Below are 11,375 nucleotides of genomic sequence, written 5' to 3'. Positions count from 1 at the left end.
CTGAAAAAACTCTATACAAATATAACCGGCCTCCATGTTCTTAAGCGACTAACTTTCGACAAAGCCAAAAGGGATTATTGATTCGACTATTTTCCGATAAATTTCAAGATTACTAAATTAAAACAGCAAAAAAAAAAATATATAAAACTTACCTTTAGAATTTGAATAATTAAAATCCTCTCATCAGATCTAAAATGGACTAGTTATTTAAATTCATTAAGATTTAATATTATAATATTTGCTAAGAATTAATTACAAAATGTTGCGGCAAAAATTTCCACTAGCCGCGCGGACACGTATTCCGAGATGTATAAATGTAGGGCAAGGTCGAAGCTTGGATTAAAAACGTTTTTAATTTTTTAATCCAAGGTCGAAGAAACTATTCTACTGTCGTACAACCCCCCCCCCCCCCCCCCTCAAAAAAAACGAACGCGTTCACCTCTTCTCTACTGGTCGTCGAAAAGTCCGGTCTCTCCCAACCCTTTTTACTCCCCCTCTGGCCATTATCCAAATACGAACTGGTTTTTGACTAAAAATAGATAGTGGTTTGTCGTGAGCACGATTTTTATAGGCATTATCCATTATTGGACATAGAGGTGCAAATTTGGATTGGGAATTAGACTTTAGTCCAATTATGGAGTATTTGGTCCAATTTTGGACATACATTGGATTCCTTTTTCTAAGAGTGTGGCCACAGGAGAGCGCTATGTGCCTACCCGATTTTGACGGGAACAATCCCGTATGAGAGGAGCTGACGGACCCATGTGCAGGGCAGACAGACATCGACGCTCAACGAGCGCTACATTTATATAATATGCTCACCTTGTCTGTTTAATATAGTTTCTAGATAACAAAAGCCTGTACAATCAATTTCAACTACGTATCTTAGTTAAAACCATAACCCTACTTCCCGCGTGCACTTGCAGTACATTTTCGGTCGCATTTTCGTTAACCAATTTAATAAACCTTAGACCATGTTTTCGGCCTATACGTTAAGTGAAGCTAGGGAGTGATTTTTGCTAGTTATATTAAAACAAATTGAAAACCATGTTAGCAGATACTTGTTTAGATTAGATGCTACTCAATTTAAGAGGGAAGTCAGCAATAACTCTAGAAATAAGATGTTTTATGACACTCCTTAATTCTACAATAATTAAGATATTAATCCTCGGTTTTTTGCAAAATTTTGTTAGAAACCTTAACTAGTCAATTTTTGGAATTTCTTTTTAATATTTAATTTGAAATATTTTACAAACTATTGGGTGCTTGCTCGTAGCGTCGTAGGCCATTGATAAAATAACTTCGTATACAGATAGGAAACTTCAATGGGGCAAACGGACTTTCACCAGATTCCCCTGACATGATGTGACATCTAGTGACTGCGCCAGTTGGCTGTGTTCTCAAGAGCGTAGAAATTATGTAGGAATTAAAGTCAGCGTTTTTGCTAATAAACTTATTTATAAAGGTAAATGCCTTCAAATATACAAGAAATAGAGTGTAAAACAAACTAGAAATCTTTACTGAAAGCCATTTTGTGCTTATTTTAAATTGGCTTTCAGTACACGAAAAAGGTACTTTTAATACACCTAGCCAAGAAAACATAGAAAGATTGACGTAGCTCACTTAAACCTTTGCAATTGGCATTGCGACATACATTCAGCCAATTTTGGTATCATTTAAATAATTGTTTAACTTACCTTAACATAAGCTAAATAATTATAATTCATCATACTTTTTTTATCCTAAGCTCGTATAAGTCATAACTTATGGAAGCCAGGGATTTTGGATTAAAAATATAAGTTTATATTATTAATCCAAGCTGAAGCATTAAAGCAATGTTTATAGCCAAGGCTTACGCTGAGCTAAGAGTAGTACGAACTTCGAGTAGTGCCGCCACCAGATTTTGGACAAAATTATAGTCACCTCTACAACATATAGTTTCCTCTCTATATACGAAGTTATTTTATCTATGGTCGTAAGCATACGTCATAGCTAAGCTCGCCTTTTGTAACGGCCGCCATGACATTAATTTAACGGCACAGATCACGAGGCAAAACGCCACACAATACTCCGAAATAATCACGTAACCGCCATGGGCATCTTATTTTCATGGCCGACCTATACGCGTAACAATGGCAACGAACACAAGCCACACCCACAAGCAAGCTACGAATAGTATTTGGAAACTGGCGGCCTTGAAAAAATCTGAACTAGTGGACCGATTTTTAAAATTAAAACTGCTCTCCATAGGTTCGACATACCTCTAGTTTGCGATTGAAAATGGCACCACCAACCCAAGCAACTAATTTTATATTCAATAGGCGCTTAAATAAAACATCTTCCCAGAAATTGCCAAGAAGTAATATATCCGACAGCCAGGACTCATAAGTTATTATTTATATAGTGCTTGTTGAAATATTAGAAAGCTGGAAACTTTCTCGAACTTAGGAAGATGAAAACTACGTACCCGCTTTCATCCTCCTAGCTCGAACGTAACATCGGTTTTTTGCTAAGCCTTAACATGCCAAAAAAGTTACCTGGTTAAAAGGAAACACTTGTTGCATACCGTACTGCAAAAGTAATATGTTTAGATCTAAAGGAATGAGTTTTCATCTTTTTCCAAAAGATAATTTTATACGAAATGAATTAACTCTGCCTCCATGAGAAGCTTTAAAATTGCCCGGTATCATAAAAATATTACATATAATTTTAATTATTTATACCATAAGAGGATGATAATAATAATATTATCTTCTTATACTTAGTTTTAGTAAAATTTTATATTTTACCTTAAAATATATTATCGAAAATTAACATTAGTATGTTCCTTATACACGTGAGCCGACGCGTTTCTTATCTGACGCAAAAATCTGATGAGGGCAAAAACGTGTCTCCACTTGGCTTAAATATGACTTCTAGGCTAGCCATTCTAACCGTTTAACCGACCGACCGGAAATAGCTCCTTCCCAGATGAATTTGGAGAGGGGAGTAAAAACCGAGTATCTTTTATTGAAGCCTCCATTAAAACCGTATTTTTGAGTAATTAGCCCATGGATTAGTGTTTAATCCATGATAAGCCTAATTGACGCGCGAAGTCGCTAAATAACGGTGAGCGACCTTCTTAAAAAATAGCAAAATTCAAATGTAACGCGCTGAAGTATCGTTTTATTCCGCGAGCTAATATTTCGGAGCGAGTACGTTTTTTTTCAACTTTAACAGTACAATGAGTTTAACTAAATCACGTGAAATAGAAATAAAAATATTTTTCTGTCAACACCAGCAAGAGACGTGTTTCAGCGAATCAGCGCATTCTCTTATTTTTTCCCAGAAACACAAAACCACTTACTTCCGCCTTAAGCAAGTCCCTCCCTAAAAAACATTTAGTTGAGCTCCAAATAATTGGGGGATCTTAAAATTCATTTTGCGCGTTAAAAATCATAGAAATAGAAATGAGACTAGAACCACGATCGGATTGGGGGGAAATGTACCAGCTAGATGGCCGCCATTAGAGTGGAATTGAACATATACGCGCCATCTAATAAAAATAATTTAAACTAAATATGGTCACGTGGCATAACGTCTTATGCAACGTCGTCTGGTTTGTTTATGGTTTTCGACATTGTTGAGTTGTAAAAAAGACAGATTTATTTATTATTGAAACAAATATGAAATTCATTATGTAACGTTCAAAGGAACCACCTATGGACTGTAATGCAAAGGATGAAAAAGTTAGCGAATTAGAAGATCTATTTGTCGGAGCACGGCCAACTTTGATTTCGCGCTGCCGCGCTATAGCGGCCATAACAATCGCCGTGTTTTTGCAAAATAAGATTTTTCCCGCCAGGGAGAAGTAGCGATAGAACCATAGACATAATAAAGAAATAGACCCAAGATTCTACGGAGGGTTAATACGGGAGCGATAGCTAGCAGACAACCGGTATTTGTTCCGTATTCCTGTGGTACAACGTTTAAGCGACGCCTGTCGATTAGGCGAGAAAATAAAAAATCATCACGTGACACGTCACACATGTTCGTGTTTGTAATCTTTTAGGTACTCTGACGTGATTCGCGAATATTTTGGCTGTGAGAATTTAAAATAAGGTAAATTTTTATTATAATTTTTAAAAAAGTCAATTAATTCTTTCAAAAACCAAAAAAAAAGCAGCAGATGACCTTATAATTAAAAACAAAAAATTCTAATTGCGAAATGATATTTTGTCAAAGGCTTAAGTAACTCCTGTACTACTATCCGGCTTGTTGTGGTTATGGCTTGTTATGGGAACATTCTGAGATTCTAAATAGTAAATTGTAAACAAAAGTAAATGGAATTTTGATGAAATGGATGATTCTACCTTGGATTAATAATGACTCCAAGATTCTACTAAAGGTATGTAGCTATTGTCCTTGAAATAAAATTAGCTTTTACAATTTAAGTCTGATGGCTTGACCCTTCATTTCTAGATTTTTGTCCTTCGCTAATTTGTGGAGTCTGAGCTTGCAATATAAATTAATATCTTTCTTAATGATGATGTTCTATTCCAACTTCAGCATCAAACATGTTCGTGGTGATCTGGTAATATGTCCATGCCAACAATATTTCGTAATACAGTTCTAGTTCTTAGACTACATTTCTTTTATAGGGAGAGGAATATCTCTTCATAACAACTAAACAAAATTGGCTAAAAACCAACGAAATCTTACTCAAATTATAATAACATAATTAAACCTACACGAAATGATCCTTGTTCAAAATTTAAAGGTGAGAAGTTAGCATCACCGGTTTTTTCTATTTCACTTTCAACTGGATGTAATTTCTTTAAATTAATTAAAAAATTATTTTGACTATTTTTACTTGTTTTAATTCTATGGAAACCAAACCAGAGTTGGAATGGCTATGGGTGTGACCCACCTTTTGCCATTTACCATTTGTATATCCTGTTCTAAAAAGTGATCATTACAAATTAAATCATGATTTGAATGTGTCGCGATTTACAGCAATTGTCCATTGAGAAAGTATTGTAGGTTTCGTTATAAAAAGATTTTAAATAAGAATGAATATTCATCGAAATAATATGATAATTTTATCCTACTTATGGAATGAAACCTTTTCCGGTATTGTTTTACTTGTTATTGCAATGCGTAAAAACACTAAAATTAACCTTTTTTTACCAAATAAAAACAAGATTTTTAGTAGAAAACACTTTTTCTATAACAAACGAATTATGAAAAATGTTAGCTAACATAAAAGTACTACCCATTTATCAAATTCACCCCTAAAGTTTTTGCGTCTGATTTTAAACCGGATAAATATTCCTATGCGTTAGGCACTACATGGCCTAGGCCAAGCGCTCACTGCTCCTCGTAACGTCTCTGTCCTGGCTTCCACAAGCCTTTGATTCGTAACGGAGACAATGCCTTGTGGAAGCCAGGACGGATACGAAACAGAGAGCCAGTGGGCGCCTAGTCTAAAGCGCCACTTAAGTTTAGTGGCGCTTTATAAGTAGGATTAAACTATCATATTATTTCGATGAATATTCATTCTTATTTAATCTTTTTATAACTATAGGTTTCCCTTATCTAAACCTACAATACTTTCTCAATGGACAATTGCTGTAAATCGCGACACATTCAAATCATGATTTAATTTGTAATGATCACTTTTTAGAACAGGATATACAAATTGTAAATGGCAAAAGGTGGGTCACACCAAAAGCCATTCCAACTCTGGTTTGGTTTCCATAGAATTAAAACAAGTAAAAATAGTCAAAATAATTTTTTTATTTAATTTAAAGAAATTACATCCAGTTGAAAGTGAAATAGAAAAAACCGGTGATGCTAACTTCTCACCTTTAAATTTTGAACAAGGATCATTTCATGTAGGTTTAATTATGTTATTATAATTTGAGTAAGATCTCCTTGGTTTTTAGCCAATTTTGTTTAGTTGTTATGAAGAGATATTCCTCTCCCTATAAAAGAAATGTAGTCTAAGAACTAGAACTGTATTACGAAATATTGTTGGCATGGACATATTACCAGATCACCACGAACATGTTTGATGCTAAAGTTGGAATCGAACATCATCATTAAGAAAGTTATTAATTTATATTGCAAGCTCAGACTCCACAAATTAGCGAAGGACAAAAATCTAGAAATGAAGGGTCAAGCCATCAGACTTAAATTGTAAAAGCTAATTTTATTTCAAGGACAATAGCTACATACCTTTAGTAGTATCTTGGAGTCATTATTAATCCAAGGTAGAATCATCCATTTCATCAAAATCCATTTACTTTTGTTTACAATTTACTATTTAGAATCTCAGAATGTTCCCATAACAAGCCATAACCACAACAAGCCGGATAGTAGTACAGGAGTTACTTAAGCCTTTGACAAAATATCATTTCGCAATTAGAATTTTTTGTTTTTAATTATAAGGTCATCTGCTGCTTTTTTTGGGTTTTGAAAGAATTAATTGACTTATTTAAAAATTATAATAAACATTTACCTTATTTTAAATTCTCACAGCCAAAATATTCGCGAATCACGTCAGAGTACCTAAAAGATTACAAACACGAACATGTGTGACGTGTCACGTGATGATTTTTTATTTTCTTGCCTAATCGACAGGCGTCGCTTAAACGTGGTACCACAGGAATACGGAACAAATACCGGTTGTCTGCTAGCTATCGCTCCCGTATATTTTTGGCAAATCAAATTCCGCGTAAGGTGTCTATTTCTTTATTATGTCTATGGCTAGAACTCCTCACATATTTTCTCTTTTTATTGCCGCCTTCCAGTGCAATCAGCTGTTATTCTTCAAAGAAAAAGTCGTTTTTTCCCAGTTTTTATATTTTTATTTTATTAACGAAAGAGTAAATTAATATTTTAGTTATATTTAAATTATAATTTAGCTTCGAAATATTTTTAATACTCTATTTATATTCTACGACAATAAAAATAAAAAATGTGTATCTCCGGCTCTGCTCCGCCAGATGTGGTCAACACCTTATCACGGTAATGCGTAATTATGAATAGTATTTTTTATAAAACCAATAATTCAAATATTTTAAATTAGGTAATTATTTACCTACATCTTTAAAATAATGTTGTTGATAATTATTCTTGATATTAAATAGATATATTTTTAGTATAGTTGTAAAGTGAATCTTTGAATAACAAAGTAAATGTTACTGAAGTTTGTATTCTTTTCTAGATATTGGCTTATATACAAGCTCTTTTACTTTTTCAAGCTTAGCAGAAATTGTGCGCGTTATGTTATCCATAACTGGAGGGACTATTTTCTGACAGACTATTCCTGCAATTCATTTGGCAGGTTCTGGATCACAACTATAAAATAGTGGACATAGTTCGTGCTTTGGCAAAATGCATTTCTCAAGTTCATCGTAAACACCTTGAGACCCGCAAATGTTGCACAAAGGTGACTATTCTTGATACAATTAGTATGAATGGACAACTTGGATATTTAAGATTTCCTCTATCTTGGTTTTTAATCAAATCCAATAGTGGAGAGCTGTGACATGGCTGGGAAATGTTTACAACGCAGCAGCCACAAAATTCCTTCTTTTGTAATTCCCTCAAAACATACCCAGCTAAGTATGCTTCACAGGCTAATTTTAAGGTAGAACATTGAGTTTCAGGAGTGATCAAAAGGGCATCTAAAATATTTTTATAGTCTTCAGGAATTTGATTGTCGGACAATTTAGAAGGTCTTGTATCACACCAAGGAGATGGCTTTTGTAACTCCCGTTTCACCATTAATTTTTCAGTGTCATCTTTGATGGGAGCTTGAGGAAACCATTTTTCCTTGAAAATTGGTAACCTTTAATTAACCTGTAATTTTAGGTGTTGACGACAAATTTTTGATTGCAAGTTATTTATGGTGACTTTTATTGAGTTTTTACATTTCTACAATTTCTTTTTCGATTTCATCTTCAGCCACCTCAGAAATATTTTTTCCTGAAGAACTTGCACTAGCACTTTCAACATGACTGATAAATATTTTTTTAAATAAAGATACAAACCTGAAATATAATCGTCATCCTTGAAATGTAGACTACATCTTTACCATTTTCACTCATTTGAAAATCTTTTCATTTAATGATTTTTAACCATAATAACCGAAGATTTTCATTGCTTGGGAACTCGTGAAAAGACAAATCTGTCATATTTTTTGTATTTGAGGTACAAGACGGTATGGTTTCATATTTATATACGTTTTATTATTAATAACAATAAATCAAAAATTACCGAGACGTTTCTAAGCCCGATTTTCAAAAATGGCGCCTTGTATCAATTAGGCGTCTCTATATGAAATTCTCCCCTCTTTGACTAAAAAACACATTTCCTTTAATTAGTTTAGTTTATCTGGCAATTTTACCCGAACATAATTCTAAAACATGTTATTTTCATTTCATTTATGCCAACGTGTTTTTTCCGAAAAAATTATGTTATTACGAGAGAAAACGTTTTTTCCGGATTTAATTCGAGTCCCCCGCCTTTGTCTGTAATAAAATTTACATATTTTGTGAGGAGACGTAGCGCCCTAGCGGGACAATTTTCTTTCGCTTATTTACATGGGATTTGAAAATTTTGTTATGGCCGCTATAGCGCGGCAGCGCGAAATCAAAGTTGGCCGTGGTCGGAGTAACGAGTTTCGCGTCTTTTGTTTGCTCGAAGACCTATCGGTACGAGCTACGTAAGTTTTTAAATTTTCTTCAAATTTGTTTAGGGTTTAACTTTTTTATCCCTTTTTATAATGGTCATCCCATAAAATTCATTATGTTCACAAGAATCTACATTACCTTAAATTACAGTTTTATAAACGTTTTAAATTTAACCTTGAAATAAAATAGGCTTAGAAAACTTATGTATAATTGCATTCCCTTTCATTCCCAGGTTTTTGTCTCTTGAAAAATAAGGGATTTTTTTAACAATAGGTACTTTTGTTTTTTTTTTGTGTTTTGTTTTGTTTTTATGGTTTGTTATTTGTCAAGGATTACAGTAATGCAAAAAGTTTTAAACGCAAGTTATTATTTAAAAAGATATGATCAATGTAAAATTGCTACTTGCTAACAATTTTTACAACGGAAAATACGACATATTTCGAGATTTCTGTACGTGTTGGATAAAGTAGGACTGATGACGAAAAATAAAAAGGCTCAATTGCAAAACAGTACTAGCTTTTAAGGGTTGGGAATTTTTCCCGTATTTCAACGCATTTTAGCCTTTTTTAACCATACTATGTCATATTATATGTCTTCTGTGTGATGTTGACTTATACAACGTCGAATTTATTCTAAGTATTGGCGCCTGACGGCGCCGCGCACTCACTTCGCTCGAGCGCTGGGGCCGCGCGGCGCCTCCCCAACCCCATACTAAAAAAAGCTATGGGCCATCTATAACGCAACCTAGAGGACAGTACCAAGCCTGACGCATCAAGTATCGTCAACCCGATATTAATCCAACTAACCTAATAATATAAATAACCTAACCTATTATCCGCGCCAAAACCCCTAAAATGCATTGAAATACGGCGAAAATACCGAAAATAAAAAAGTCAGTTAGTATGTTTTGCATTTCCACATTTTATTTTTCGTCATCAGCCCCACGTTATCCACAACGCATTAAAATCTAGGAATTTAAAGAATCGTCCTAGGGAAAATTCACTGCAAAAGGCCAATGTTTAAAAACTCATATCTTTGTTAATATTCATTTCCGCCAAAAAAAATAAAATTAAAATAATCCCCATCTTGCCCTCTATTCAAAAAAATATATAAAAAAATCAGGTGGGGGGCAGCTATTCTACACGTAACCCAAAATTGCTTTCAAGTAACAATTTTAAATTTATCATATCATTCTAAATAATAAATTGCGGTTAAAACTTTTCGCATTACTGTAATCCTTGACCATTAATAAACAAAACCAAAAAAAGCAGTATTAAAGTAGAAAACACATTTTCGGTTTGCACACGTTTTAAAAATTTAGTAATATCTTGTCGTTAAATCTAATTCGTCCTCAGTCCTACCTCATCCAACACGTACAAAAATCTCGAAATATGTCATATTTTCCGAGGTAAAAATTGATGGCAAGTAACAATTTTAAATTTATCATATCCTTCTAAATAATAAATTGCGGTTAAAAATTTTTGCATTATTGTAATCCTTGACAAATAATACATCTAAAAAAATAAACAAAACCAAAAAAAAAAGTACCTATTATTAAAAATAGCCAAAAATAATTCTTATAATATTACATACTTATGAAATTAGCATTTTATTTCGGTAATCGGTTATTACGAAACAAAAAAAATGCAATTTTTTGCCATTCTTAATTATCTGAGGTTATGCTTATAGACGCAAAAAACGCAAATACAAAAGTACCGTCACTGCGCACAATGTGATGTGCCAGAGTTGCCAGAATAATATTTTAGATCTCGCACAAACCAACTTTAAAACAAGCCCAAATTCCCGCACAAGCCAAAATCGGATTAACCCCAAAATGGCCCAAATTCCCGCCCAAGAAAAATTACCAATTTCTGCTATAGAACGGGAATTGGCGCGTTATTTGAAAATAATTTTGGAAAATTATTGAAAACATCACACTTTGCAAAGCTGGGTCCAGCTTATATTTTCAAGGAACGTTGATTCCCGTTAGGAAGGATGGGGTTGAAAGGGGGAAAACCGGTACCCCGTTACTTCGCCTCGAATTTTGGGAACCAGCCCAAAAAACCACCTCCCGCCCAAAGGTTTTTTCCCCGCAACAGCCTCCGCAAAGCAGCCCAATTTGGGCGGAAAACCGCCCATCTGGCAACTCTATGATGTGCAGTCTGTGTCTAACCGGCTTCAAAATTTCCTCCGTAACCATGGCGACAATGTTTAACTCGCTTGTCAGATGGCGCGGATAGCCCGATTCCACTCTAATGGCAGCCTTCTAGCTTGCCCGTTTCCCTTGGGATTGTCGCAAAGCGCTATGGTTCTAGTCTCATTTCTATTTCTATGGTTAAAATACGCAGCCATGTTAGGGTATAAAAGCAGGTAAATAAGCCTGCTATACCTCATAATGTAAAGGTACTGTCACCAGCAAAAAAAAGTAATTTTGAAATCGGGCAATTTCATGGCGTTTTCAATTTTTATACGCAATGACATTAGATATTTCATCCTCTCTCGATCTCTACAAAATTATGTTCATTTTCACTTTTTTACAGGTTTTAAAGATGTTTGGCTGAGGCGATTCAAATGAACAAAAGAAGATAAAAATATAATAAAATAAGTGACACCATGTGTAAACTGATTCATGAATACAAGTTGTAATTTAAATATTTGTACAAATGAGGCTGAAGATATTTCTTATTCCATGGA

The 11,375-nt window shown here is 34.1% G+C and overlaps 1 long non-coding RNA gene across 1 annotated transcript; it reads left to right on the top strand.

The window, feature by feature from the left end:
• Positions 1–6,922: 6,922 nt before the first annotated feature.
• LOC149940446 (uncharacterized) lies at positions 6,923–8,003 on the top strand. The gene is made up of 4 exons (XR_016481294.1): positions 6,923–7,011; positions 7,331–7,435; positions 7,522–7,636; positions 7,691–8,003. It is a non-coding gene; the product is annotated as an uncharacterized LOC149940446 (long non-coding RNA).
• The last annotated feature ends 3,372 nt before the right edge of the window (positions 8,004–11,375 follow it).

The sequence above is a fragment of the Leiobunum rupestre genome, chromosome 6 (genome assembly GCF_980474605.1).
Source record: "Leiobunum rupestre chromosome 6, qqLeiRupe1.1.hap1, whole genome shotgun sequence".
Taxonomy (NCBI): domain Eukaryota; kingdom Metazoa; phylum Arthropoda; class Arachnida; order Opiliones; family Sclerosomatidae; genus Leiobunum; species Leiobunum rupestre.
This window is presented reverse-complemented; position numbering and strand designations above follow the sequence as displayed.